This window comes from Ceratotherium simum, chromosome 15, assembly GCF_057802395.1.
Source record: "Ceratotherium simum simum isolate JZ-2026a chromosome 15, ASM5780239v1, whole genome shotgun sequence".
Lineage (NCBI taxonomy): Eukaryota > Metazoa > Chordata > Mammalia > Perissodactyla > Rhinocerotidae > Ceratotherium > Ceratotherium simum.
In genome coordinates this window covers 17,532,788-17,546,825 of record NC_141914.1, presented here as the reverse complement: position 1 = coordinate 17,546,825, position 14,038 = coordinate 17,532,788, and positions in this window count along the sequence as shown.

The window sequence follows — 14,038 nt, the reverse complement described above, 5'->3', positions numbered from 1 at the left end:
TATAGATCAATTTTGGGGGACCTGACATCTTATCAATATTGAGTCTTGGACATCTTTAGGAGGCCATTATTTATCCTTCTACGAGGTAGAAGTGAAATTTTCCTGCAGCTTTCTATATCTTAAGCAGAAGGGGAAACTTTCTGGTTCTTTTTTATATCATCTAATTCTCTCCTTTCCATGTTTATGTTTTTTGTTTTTATTTAATCAGGTGCATGTTTATAACTACTTTAAAGTTCTTGCCTGCTAATTTTATCTTTCTGCATCTCTTCTGTTTCTATTAATTTTTCTCCTGGTAATGGGTCAGTATCTCTGCTTTGTATCATATCTGTTAATTTTTTGTTGGATGGTGGACATTGTGTTTTACATTGTTTAGTGCCTGGATTTCTTGTCTTGCTTTAAAGAGTGTTGAAATCTGTCCTGACAGGCATTAAATTTACTTGTGGGTCAGCTTGATCCTTTTGAGGCTTGTTTTTAAGCTTTTTAACAGTGGAGAGGTCTAGGGTATTCTTTACTCTAGGGCTTGTTCACACTTACTACAAAGTTGCAACTCTTTTGGGGTCTGTGGTGAATACCCCAGGTATTCACCAAAGACCCCTTTCTCTGGCTGATTGGGATTTGAAGGTGTCTCAGTTCTGTGATATCTCCTGGAACTGTTCAGCTTACGTCTCCCCAACAGCATTTTCCTGGCCATGTGGAGTTGTGCCTTATATCATGCACAGCCTCGTATTCATCAGCATACATAAGGGACCCCTATGAAAATTTCTGGAGCTCTTTCTATGCACAGTTTCTCTCTGTCCAATTCTCTGCTCCACAAATTCCAGACACTGTCTTCGTCTCTCCAACCTCTGATCTCTCTCTCCTTGACTCAGTGAGCACACCAAGCTTTGCTTTGATTTTCTCTTCCTACATTCTGGTCTAGAAGGCACCTTGAGGGTGCAAGCTGGGGCTATCATAGGGCTCACCTCATTTGTCTCCTTCTGTAGGAATCACAGTCCTATACTCTTGTTTCTGGTTATCTGTTGGATTACAGTGGGAGGGCAAGTTTAGAACAAGTTTCTCTAGCACAGTCATGGCAGAAGTCCTTCCAACTTGCCATCATTTTTTAAATGTACACGGAGTAATGCAACAGTAAATGCATGATGGTTTCTTACTATGCTGAGAAAATATTATACTAAGCTTCCTAATTAAAAATTATTCTCTTCCAGATAATACCCAGAACATCATTGAAATTTTTGCCATATTTAGAGCATCATGAAGATGCCTTCAAGGAATGGTTTGTAGTATGTATTTTATTTTTTTAAGCTAGAATTTATTTGAAATTCTTCATCATTCATGAAATAGAATAAGCCAAAAGAGATTAAATTGTGATTCTTTCTTATAGTGGATAAGGAGTAAAAAAAAAATCTCTTCAAAATCAGTTGTAAAATCTTCCTTAGAACAAAGGACTTTTTACTCTCCGAGAGTAGCCACCTTCAGAAGGGTAGCTGTAGGAACCCTAGAGTCACTAAGGATAGCCTGTCCTAGGAGGGTGATTAAATAACCCCACTGTTTGATGACAAATGAGTAGTAAGACCATTTTGTTTGGAATGTTTAGGAAGAAGAGCATTCTGACACACAGGATAAGCACCAGAAAAGGAATCTCAGCACCAGCTAATCTCTGGAAGGTGATGTGAAGCTGAGTGCTAAGGCTGAAGCTTCAGAACTCCAAGCATGCGGCACCCTACTTTGAGCATTGGGTAAGCATAGCCAAATAGACTGTGTAAGACCAGTCTTCATCTGTGGACATATTTGGCAGTAAGAAGCAACACTGGTAGTGGACTAATCAGACTCCAATTCTTTTTCCATGAGAGAGTGGTAGGCCAGCTCCTCTTTGGGACTGTGTAAGTAGATTATAATGGTAAGCTCTAGTGATTCTGGGACATTTCAAGAGGTCTTGATTTCCTGCTAAAAGCAAAGGTGGAGGCTCAAGTGGTTAATTCAAAATATAAAGTTATATGACCATATTTGTGCACCACAACTATAGCACATTTCCTATTACCTACAGACGACTATTTTTAGTGACATTATCATAAAGTTTTTCTAGAGTATTTATATGTAATTTTTTTTAAAAATCATTCAATTTACACACAAAAAAATCTACAACATCCCTAGTAATTCATACAGCAAGTATCCTTACAAGAGTTAGCTCTGAAAAATATCTAACTTTCTAAAGCAAAAAACTTATAATTACATGCAGTACTATGATGCATATAATGATATTCTTTTTTTGATTTCTGTGATTATTTTAGCAGAAGGTCAGTCAGTACTCACGTCTGATAAAAAATAAAGGTGCTAAGAACTGAATGTTCAGATCCCTGTCACCTCTAATGAGAAAAAGCTACCCGGTGTGGATAGATATTATCACATTTCGCTTGTGTGTAGGGAAATGACTTCATCAAACATCATAGTTTTTAAAGAACAAATGGAATGATTTCCATTAAATGATATTTTGTATAATCTTAATTAACAAAGAGAAGGTTGAAAAATGGCAAGGAATAGTAATACTGTTTAAAAATAAGTCTCTGATCAATAAAATAGGTGTCAGTATATTAGACACTCAGAAAAAAGTGTAAGTCAGATTTCTAACATTTACTCTCTAACTCTGTGCTGATTACTTTCAAATGTTTGTCTCTTGCCTTGACCTCTGCCCTAAGCTTCAAATCCATACATTCACTTGTCTACTGGACATATGTACTTAGGTATATAACTGAGAACCTAAATTTAATGTGTCCAAAATGAAATTCTTAATTTTCACCTCTGCCCACACTACCCTAATTGGTTCCTCCAACAGTTTCCTGCACGGCCCCTACTTGCCCAAGCTGAAAAACTAAGAGTATTCCTCAACTTCCCAGTGGAGATCATTCAATATAAGACTATTCTCTCCATCATGCTTTCCTCTTGGCTGCTTCCATTGTTAATCCCTAAAAAACTTCAAATCCAATTTGAATTTTTTAGTGAAGAGAAACAACAGAGTCCTCTTCTAGTATCAAGCAGAAGATTTTCCATTTTCAGGACCAGAATCAAGTTCAAAAGGCACTTATCCCCCTCTGATTCTATCAAGCCCCCTCAGCTAAATCAAGGCAGCACTTGAGCAAAACTACCTGCTAGTGCTAGGGTGTAGTGGTGTACTTTTGTTTCCTTTGATAGTTCTAACAAATTACTCCAAACTTGGTGGCTTAAAAAATAGAAATTTATTCTTTCACAGTTCTGGAGGCTAGAAATCTGAAATCAGTTCCACTGCACCAAAATCAAGGTGTTGGCAAGGCCACCCACCCTCCAGATGCTGTAGGTAAAAATCCATTCCTTGTCTCTTCCAGCTCCTGATGGCTGCCAGCATTCCTTGGTTTGTGGATGCAACACTCCAGTCTCTGCCTCCATGGTCACACTGCCTTTCCTTCTTCTGTCTGTGTAAACCTCCCACTGGATAAGGGGGTTTCTCTATGCTTTTTTATAAGGTTATGTGTAATTGCATTTAGGGCCCACCTGGATAATCCAAGATAATCTCCCTATCTCAAAGTTTTTAATTTAATCACATCTGCAAAGCCGTTTTTTTGCCGTATAAGGTAAAATTCCTCTGTTCTAGGGATTAGGATATGGATATCTTTTGGGAGGAGGCATTCTTCAGCCTACCACATTCATATAAGTATCTCAGGCAATGCCTTTAAACATATCACTGGATGAAGAGACCTAGGGTTGGATTACAAATCCAACTCTAATCATCTCTTTGTATATCTAGAGGCTAAATTGATACCATCTTTCCTAGATACAGTAGAGTATAATCTTTTTAATATTTTCCCACCCTGTCAAAACTATTTATTATTACCTATAATACAGTTGCAAATAATCAATGTTTATATTAAGTCCTACAAATAATTTATTCTTCCTGGAATATTCCAAGACTTGTCAGCTGGTTGTCACTGAAGGCATGCATATTGACAGACTCAATGAATTGAGTTAAAAATTAAATCCATCTTCTTTATCAACAGAATGTCTCACAAAGGATCTTTCTTGTTGATTATCTTCTATTTTTAGAAAGGAGAATTGCATCCTAGACATGGCATCTTATACCATCTGTGTTTTATGTTATTTAGGGAACCATAGTGATTTATTTATATTTCTAGTCACTTCATGGTCAGAACTTTCAAATGTCTACTTTTGAAACAAAGCTGTCTCACCCCTGCAAAGGGACTCCTTTTTTCCACCTAACCACTAAGTTTAATGTTATGGATTGAGAAAGTTCAGTGCGGTGGAAAGATCCCAGAATTTGTGGTCATAGAACCAGGGTTTCAGTTCTGACTATGCCATTTTCTCAGCTCAAGATTCCTCATCTGCATAATGGAGGTGGTTACAACAAAATCTACAGAGCAATGTCCTTAAGAGAATTAAACGGAATAAGCATGTTTTGTGAACTATAAAATACGATTCAAGTTATAATTAAGATTACCTTTGAGACTCTTCCCATAGATGTCTTTGAAACAGGGTTTTATTTCAAATGATCCTCTCTTCATTAATTTCCACTTAATCATTCAACACTTACTGAGTACCTACTGTATATTAGACACTGTTCTTGGTGCTAGAGAAACAACAGTAAATAAAGCCAACTAAGTCATTGCCTTCATGGTACTTACATTCTAGTAGAGACCACCAAGCTCTAAAGTCCTATCTTTAGAGACTTTTGCTAAGAAATTTGCCCTTTTAGGAGTCTGTTTTATTCTGGTTTATGGAGAAGTCATACATGGACTCATTTTCCATTCACTCAACAAATCATTGTGCATCTACGATGTGTCAGAATTTGCTATGGATACATTCCTAAAAATGACAGTCCCTTCCCTTGAATGGCTTAACTCAGTGGGTGAAATAAAGTGGCAATACTACTAGAAAGAGAGAAAGGGTGCAGCACTCTATAGGAGCTCCTAAGAGGGAGCATTCAGCCCAGGCCAGGAAGTCCTGTCTTTTCAGAGGTGATAACCTCTAAACTGGGTCTTGAAGGACTAACAGGATTGGTGAGGGAGAGGTGAGATAGGCATTCCGGCAGATAACTGTCAAGACAAGTAGTTCTGTGGGCATATGAGCAGCCACAGATGAGAATATTGTGGCATGGGACTGCTCAATTACAGGGTGATCAAATAATATCCTCTACAAATTTTGGAAGGATTCTCCCTCCCATCCTTCTCAATAATAACGTACTTAGCAGTCTCATTTGTTAAATTATTTTTATCAGTATTTGATGCCTATTAGTTGACATGCTAGTAAATGCCCTCTTTATGTTCCAATTGAAGGACTGAATGGGGAGTCAAAATATTCTCAATCGACTGAGTAGGAAAGGCCTTTTTGACACTATCTTTGCTTGGTAAGACCAGGCAGGCTTTTCACTACAGAATTAGCTTTGACATTTGTCTTGATACTTCTAAGTGACTCGCCCATAGTTCTTATAATTCCCTTGACTAATAATAGAAACCGAACTGAAGTAGAGCTAAGAATGCTGATGGAAACTAAACAGATTCAGCTGTGGGCTTTGGCAGCGGTGGGGACTAGGTCAATTGTAATGCCTTTCACTGATCAGGTATTTTTCATTGCCTATTTAGCCAATTCACCCTATTGAAAAGCTGCTGATTGACCTTGTATCACTGGTTCTAAACATTAATTGGGCTGAATATTTATTTGGGCAAAATATTATTTTTGTATATTAGCCCCAATCTTATTTTTGAATACTTTTCTTTTTTTTTTTTAAGTACATATATTTTTTTTTTTAATAATTTTATTTATTTATTTTTCCCCCAAAGCCCCAGTAGATAGTTGTATGTCATAGTTGCACATCCTTCTAGTTGCTGTATGTGGGACACGGCCTCAGCATGGCCGGAGAGGCGGTGCGTCGGTGCGTACTCGGGATCCGAACCCGGGCCGCCAGCAGCAGAGTGCGCACACTCAACCGCTAAGCCACGGGGCTGGCCCCGTGAATACTTTTCTTTTTCTTTTTTTTTTTTTGGTGAGGAAGATTAGCCCTGAGCTAACATCCATTGCCAATCCTCCTCTTTTTGCTGAAGAAGATTGGCCCTGGGCTAATATCCGTGCCCATCTTCCTCTACTTTATATGTAGGACGCCTTTATATGTGGGATGGCTTGATAAGCGGTGCGTATGTCCATGCCTGTGATCTGAACCTGCGAACCCCAGGCTGCCAAAGCGGAGCACGCGAACTTAACCACTACGCCACTGGGCCAGCCCCAAATACTTTTAATCATTTTATGATTCTTCACTTTAGACTAGACATATATTTTATGTTACAAAAAGCTAGATATTCTTGTAAAATTGTCTGTAGAGTCACCAAAGTTCTATGTGACCAAAGTTTATCTTGCATGATGTCTGGATTTTCTGTTCTATAGATGCTTTCAAAGTGAAATCTTTTTTATGATGGTGTGTGGTTCTATTGCCCTTTTATGGCCTGTTTCTGTTGTACTGAGGAATATCAAGAGTGTGGTATTGGTAGAAATCTGATGGTTTTATTCCCTTCCCCACAAAGAGAGAATTATCTCTTTTTATTATGGAAGCATGGGTAGTGATTACCCATTGGTTTGTTGACTGAATGTAAAACATGCCTTTGTTATGACTTCTGGCTTTTGGGAAGGTGTCATCCTTTAATTCAAACTTGAAGGGTGAGATTAAGCTAGTTAAACTTGGCACTATAATAAATTACTAACCCCATAAAGTATTCAATGAGGGGGTTGGTTCTAAGATAAGAATAACCCCTTTCCCCTTTAACTCTCTGTGGAGATGACTGTCATCTCACCACTTGAAGTATTAAGCATGGCCTTGGTTGTTTGTGTGATTTATCATAAGAATTGGTTCTTACTGCTCTCTCCACTACCTCTCCTCTATTATCAATCGATCTGACACCTCCACATTTTACTGATACAATTTGTTCCACCTAGACATCCCCTGAAATGACTACAATTAGGTTTCTTTTACAACTCAGTGGATTTAGGAATTTAAAAATCCCCTCTTATTGATATAATATACCAAGAACTATGGTGCCAGAGCAGAGGGCATTTATCACAACAAAAAAAGAACATCAATGCAGAATATTTGGATTGGACAGACAGAGAGCTATGATACCCTATAGACAGTGCCAGCATTTGGAGGAAACAAAATCTTTGGCGAAAATCATCTGATAAAGAGCCAGCACTGAAAGGCTATGTTTCCATAGTGACATCACAAAGATGGCAGAGTAGGAAATCCCAGCTTCTGTCCTCTGATGACAAAGATCAACAATTAGACAGCTATCCAGGAACAAAGATGGCTGTGGGACGGCTCTGGAGTCCACTTAAGATGTCTCAGCAGCACAATGGAACAAAAAACTTGAGAATAACTGCACAACGAAGGAAAGAAGAACAGCTTCATTTTGCCTGTATCATCCCATCCCCCAAGCAGGCATTGCTCCGCAACAAAAGGGAACTCCCCAACTGGAAAGAATTCCCCTCACAGGGAAAGGGAAACCGGGGTGAGTGACCAGGTTCCTCAGCATTTCCGGGTACCGCACAGAGAACCCACTTCGTTTTCACCCCAACCAGAGACAGGCAAAGCTGAGATGAACAGAGACAGCTAGGAACAGGGAAGAAAAGCAGAAGCTACCTATATCATGCAGCAGCAGAAGTGACTGCAGTTCCCAGCGACCAGCTCTGCAGACAACCCCGGTAGCTTTCACCATTGAAGAAACCAACAGCCAGCACAGCTGCTGAGGACCCCCTGCAGATTTCATGGGGGCGGGGGGATGTTGTCCCACAGATATTCACATTTGCTGATGCCAGCCACCTGAGTCCCTCCCTGTTCCCTCCTCCCCCACTCCTCACTCCACCCCAGCTGGAGCTTAGGACCCACACCAGCAGCCAGTCCAGGCTTCCGCAGCTGTCTGAGTGCAAGACGACAGCCTAGACCCTGGCTCCTGGCCCTCATTGCCATTTGAGCACCCGTGGCAAATTCTGCAGCCATGGAAGTGCACACCAATATTCAAGACCCCCACAGCCTCTTTTGGGTCTGGATTCAGCCTTCTCCCCTGTCACTAGCCTGCACCACTGGGCTTGCCTGCAACTAGCCCCACCAACTGTCCAACTACATGCCCCAGCCAAACCCCATCACTGGCCTCCACTGCTATGCACACTCCCATAGAAAGACTGCATGCATATTTGGTTCAACACATGAAAACCAATTGATGTGATGCACCATATTAATAGAATGAATGACAAAAGTCATATAATCATCTCAATAGATGCAGAAAAAGAATTTGATAAAATTCAACTTCTATTAATGATAAAAACTCACAATAAACTGAGTATAGAAGGAATATACCTCAACATAATAAAGGCCATATATGACAAACCCACAGCTAACATCATACTCAATGGTGAAAGGTTGAAAGCTTTTCTTCTAAAATCAGGAACAAGACAAGGGTGCCAATTCCACTCCTATTCAGCATAGTACTGGAAGTCCTAGCAAGAGCAATCAGACAAGAAAAAGAAATAAAAGTCATCTAAATCAGAAAGGAAGAAATAAAATTGTCTCTCTGTTTGCTGATGACATGATCTTGTATACAGAAAATCCTAATGACCCCACCAAAGAACTGTTAAAATTAATCAATGAATTTAATAAAGTTTCAGGATACAAAATCAACATACAAAATCAATTGTATTTCTGCATACTAATAATGGATTGTCTGAAAAAGAAATAGAGAAAATAATCCCATTTGCAATAGCATCAAATAAAATAAAATACAGAGGAATAAACTTAACCAAGGAGGTGAAAGATCTATACACCAAAAAATATAAAACACTGATGAAACAAATTGAAGAAGACATAAACAAACGAAAAGATATCCCATGTTTGTGGATTGGAAGGGTTAATATTGCTAAAATGTCCATACAACACAAAGCCATCTATAGATTCAATGCAATCCCTATCAAAATTCCAGTAGAATTTTTCATAGAAATAGAAAAAACAATCCTAAAACTCATGGGGAACCAAAAAAGACCTGGAATAGAAAAATCAATCTTGAGAAAGAACAAAGCTGGAAGCATCATATTTCCTGATTTCAAACTATATTACAAAGCTATAGTAATCAAAACAGTATGGCACTGGCATAACAATAGACACATAGTCTAATGGAACAGAATCAAGACCCCAGAAATAAACTCACACATATATGGTCAACTAATCAAGGGAGTCTAGAATACTAAGTGGGGATAAGACAGTCTCTTCAATAAATGGTGTTGGGAAAACTGGATAAACACATGCAAAAGAATGAAATTGGATTCCTTTCTAACACTACTCACAAAAATTAACTCGAAATGGATTAAGCACTTAAACATAATACTTGAAACTGTAAAACTGCCAGAAGAAAACATAGGAAAAAATCTCCTTGACATTAGTCTTGGCAATGATTTTTTTTTTTTTTTTTTTTTTGGATATAACTGCCAAAGCACAGGTAAAAATAGCAAAAATAAAAAAGTGGAATGACATCAAACTAAAAAACTTCTGCACAGAGAAAGAAACAATCAACAAAATGAAAAGACAACCTATGGAATGGGAGAAAATATTTACAAACTATTTATATGAAAAGAGGTTAATATCCAAATTGTAAAAGAAACTCATACAGCTCAAGAGCAAAAAAAAGAAACAACCTGATTAAAAAATGGGCAGAGGACTTCACATTTTTTCCAAAGAAGACATACAAATGACCAAAAAGTACATGAAAGGTGCTCAACATCACTAATCATCAGGGAAATTCAAATGAAAACCACAATGAGACATCACCTCACACCTGTTAGAGTAGCTATTATCAAAAAGACAAGAGATCGCAAATGCTGATGAGGATGTGGAGAAAAGAGAACCCTGGTGCGCTGTTGGTGGGAATAAAAATTGGTGCAGCCACTATGCAAAACAGTATGGAGGTTCCTCAAATAATTAAAATTAGAACTACAATACGATCCAGCAGTTCCACTTCTGGGCATACATCTGAAGAAGTTGAAATCACTACCTTGAGGAGATATCTGTGCTCCTGTGTTCACTGCAGCATTATTCACAATAGCCAAGATATGGAAACAACCTAAGTGTCCATCAACAGATAAAGAAAATGTGATATTAAAAAAATGTGATATTTATACATATATAAATATACAGATATATATAGAGAGAATGTAATATTATTAAGCCATAAAAAAGAAGGAAATCTTGCCATTTGGAACAACCTGGATGGGCTTGAGGGCATTATGCTAGGTGAAATAAGCCACAGAAAGAAAAATACCGCATGGTATCACATATGCGGAATCCAAAAAACAAAACATCAAATACATAGAAATAGAGTGTAGAATGGTAGCTGCCAGTGGCTGGGGGGTGGGGGAAATGGGGAGATGTTGGTCAAAGGGTACAAACTTTCAGTTATAAGATAAATAAGTTCCAGAGATCTAATGCATAGCATGGTTCCTATAGTTAATACTGTAGTGTCTACTTGAAAGTTACTATGAGAATAGAGCTTTAATATTCTCACCATAACAACAACAAAACGGTAATTATGTGAGGGGGAGCATGTGTTAACTAACCTTATGGTGGTAAATATTTCACAATGTTTACATGTATCAAATCATCACATTGTACACCTTAAACTCACAAAATATTATACGTCAATTATATCTAATAAAGCTGGGGGAAAAAGAATATAAATAATTAGCTAACTCCCTAACAGTGTACAAATGTATGTTTTGAAATTTTTCACAAATTGTTTGCAATATCCCTGAGATAAAAATATTATTAATGAAGGCTGGAATTGTAGACTATAATAAAAAAAAAAAAAAAAGGCTATGTTTTCGCCAACTAAAATTCAGCATGGTGCCAAGAAACAAGGGTGCTGAGTTAGCAGTTTATGCCATGGTAGGACAGAATGGAACAAGAGTAATATAGGATATGTAGAATCGGGTCCAAACTAGACGAGGACAATTCTTTTAGCTCCACTAGTGAATGGTTATCATTTGTTCTTCCCTGAGGAAAAACTGGAAATTTATATCAGATCTCATCACATATCCTTTAGTTTTCGCTGTATGGGTGTGTTAGTTTCCATTTGACACTGTAACATATTGCCACACACTTGGTCGCTTAAAACAAATTTATTTCAAATAAATTTAAAATATGTAAAATAAATTTATCATCCAACAGCTCTGGAGGTCAGAAGTCAGTCAGGAGCTGCGTTCCTTCTGCGAGCTCTAGGGGAGAGTCCATTTCCTTGCCTCTTCCAGCTTCTAGAAGCTGCCCACATGCTCCCACCTTTGCTTCTGCCTTCACGTCCTCCTGATTCTGACCCTCCTGAGTCCCTCTCATAAGGACACTTGTGATCACATTGGGCACACTTAGACATTGCAGGACAATCTCCCAATTTCATGATTGTTAGCTTAATCACACCTGCCAAGTGCCTTTTACCATATAAGGTAACATCATCACAGGTTCCAAGGATTAAGATTTAGATCTCTTGGAGGGCCATTATTCAGCCTACCACAGTGGGGTGAACTCAACAGTTCTTTTCACAGACTGAGGGTTAGTTAAGAAGAGTCAACAAACCCTTCTTGTCACACTTAATCCAATGCAGCTCTACCTGACTCAGATTCAATTGTGGTATCCAGGAGTCAAATCTGAGTAAGCAACATCCTACACAAAATTGTTTTAGTGAGATTTCTTTTAATCTAAAGCTCATGTGTGCTATGTTTTACACACTATATTCCTTCATTCAAGGCACCGGTATAAATTTTGAACTGCCAAGAACAGAGCCATTTTCTAGTCAAATGAAGACCTCCCGCCTTAAATTTTAAATAGCAGCTATTAGGCAGATTATCAATTCATTTATAATCCCTGAAGTTTTACCATTTTATCCTAAATAACATGAAGGAAAATGATCAGATCCTTCATTGAAATCAATAGGCACTAGGTCAATGACCTTGCCTGAATTAGCAGTCAATCACTGCTTTAAAATGATATGAAATCAAAGTGGCTTCATTCATATTTGGTGAATGAATGTTGGTTTCTAGTGATCACCACATTCTTTTCTAAAGGTTCGCAAGACTTCTATTTAAAAGTTTAATCCCAGTTGCTTATAAAAATTAAAATTCAGTTGTTTGGTTCATACTTTCTGTCATTAACATGTCTCTCTTTAAAAAGTGGAATAAAATATTCAAGTCTTGAGTTTTCTTATACTTCTTTTTGATGCCATGGACCTATAGCTTCTTCTTACTCTACATAGTCAGAATAATCATTTTGGTCATCTTATTTTTTTTCTCTTTCTCTAAAGCTTACCTCATTCACTTCACCTGTGCTTTAGGCTTCTTGGTGTTTTTCTTATATTCCTGTTATTCTTTTATATTCATCTTTCATCATATGTCTCTCTTTATATCTCTTGTAAAAGTCTTTTACGAACCTGGACTCAGAATGGAATATCTATGCAACTACATTATTTTCCTTTGATGTCTTTCCTTTTGCTTTTCTCATTGAACTTTTCATAACTTTTGTATAGTCCAAATTATATTTATATAACTTTCCACCCTCCATCATCTATTTGCCTTTTCAGAGTCTCAAGGAAGCATTTTAACAATTGGCTTTTATAGTCTAGGGCACATGAATAACTAAGCCCATTGTTCCTTTTCTTTGGTATTAGGCTTTTACTATTACATTAATCAGATTTTCCTTCTTAGTTAAAATCAAGTTCAGGATGGTATTTGCTTATATCAAATCTCTTACTTTCTCAGTAATAAAATAGTCTGGTAGTCAAAAATTTATCAGATGCCCTCCTTTTGGCCAAATTAGGCTTCCAACAGATTTCAAGAGAGCTGAAGTCTCCTGAAACACCAATATCTATCTTTAGAATCTGCCATATAGAAGCATACTTTGTTGAGGAAGTCTGTGAAACATCACACAATATCATTTCAATTTATTTCTCTTCCTATATTATCCAACTGCTCTCTGCCATGTTTACAAACTCAAATTCATAAATTTGCCTACAGTTGATATATTTTTTTCTGGGAGGACCTTCTCTTCACCTCTTCTTTTTTATCTATTTTGAGTTGCTATATTCCTGTCTAGAATCTAATAACACACTCAGTAATACCTAAAATTGTGTTTACCTCCTTGACAACATATTGGGTTCAATTTACTACCCATTTTGGGGGGGCTAATTATGCATCAGTCTAAGGCCCAAGTATCTTTCAAGATTTGTTTCCATGCTGTTTTCATTTAATAATACCTGGTCTCAATAATCATTTTGAAAAAGAGGTATCATTGCATACAGCTGATGTTAAATAGAATCTACACCCCCAAAGCCTACCAATGAGGAATAAACAGATCCTGGCACATTTGCACAGTAGAATATTATAGCTAGATAAAATACAAGTATGTAGACGTTGTCGATACATGGAAACAACTACAGCCTTGTATATGGAAAATGTTTCAGGAAAGAAGCAGATCACCACACTGATTCCAACTACGTGAAATGAATACACATAAATTAACAGCAATTAGATCATTTGGAGAATGTAAATGGTTGTTGTTTAGTCTTCAACAGCAGTTTGGGGTATGTTCAAGGTATTAAGATTTTAAAACTGCAACTAAGTCACAAAAGAGTCTATATCATATTTTTTAGACATAAAATGAGACAGCTTTATCCAATCAAAGTCCACTCCAGTTGCATCATTAGCTAACCTAGATGTAATAGCTGAATCACTGAAATTCCTGTGAAGTGGCCTGGGACCAGAGCAGAGGAAAAAAGATAATTCCTTTGCTGTTTTTTGTCTTTTATATGTATGTGTATATAGCATATATATTTTCCAGAAAGATCAAAGATTTTAATTGGAGAGTTCATGAACTCCTAGGTTTCTTAAATCCAGCCAAAACTAACTTGCATCAGACTCATCACACTCTTTTGGTGGTTTTGTAAAAAAGGGGCATTCCTGGTCCTTATCTGGGCCTATTCCAATC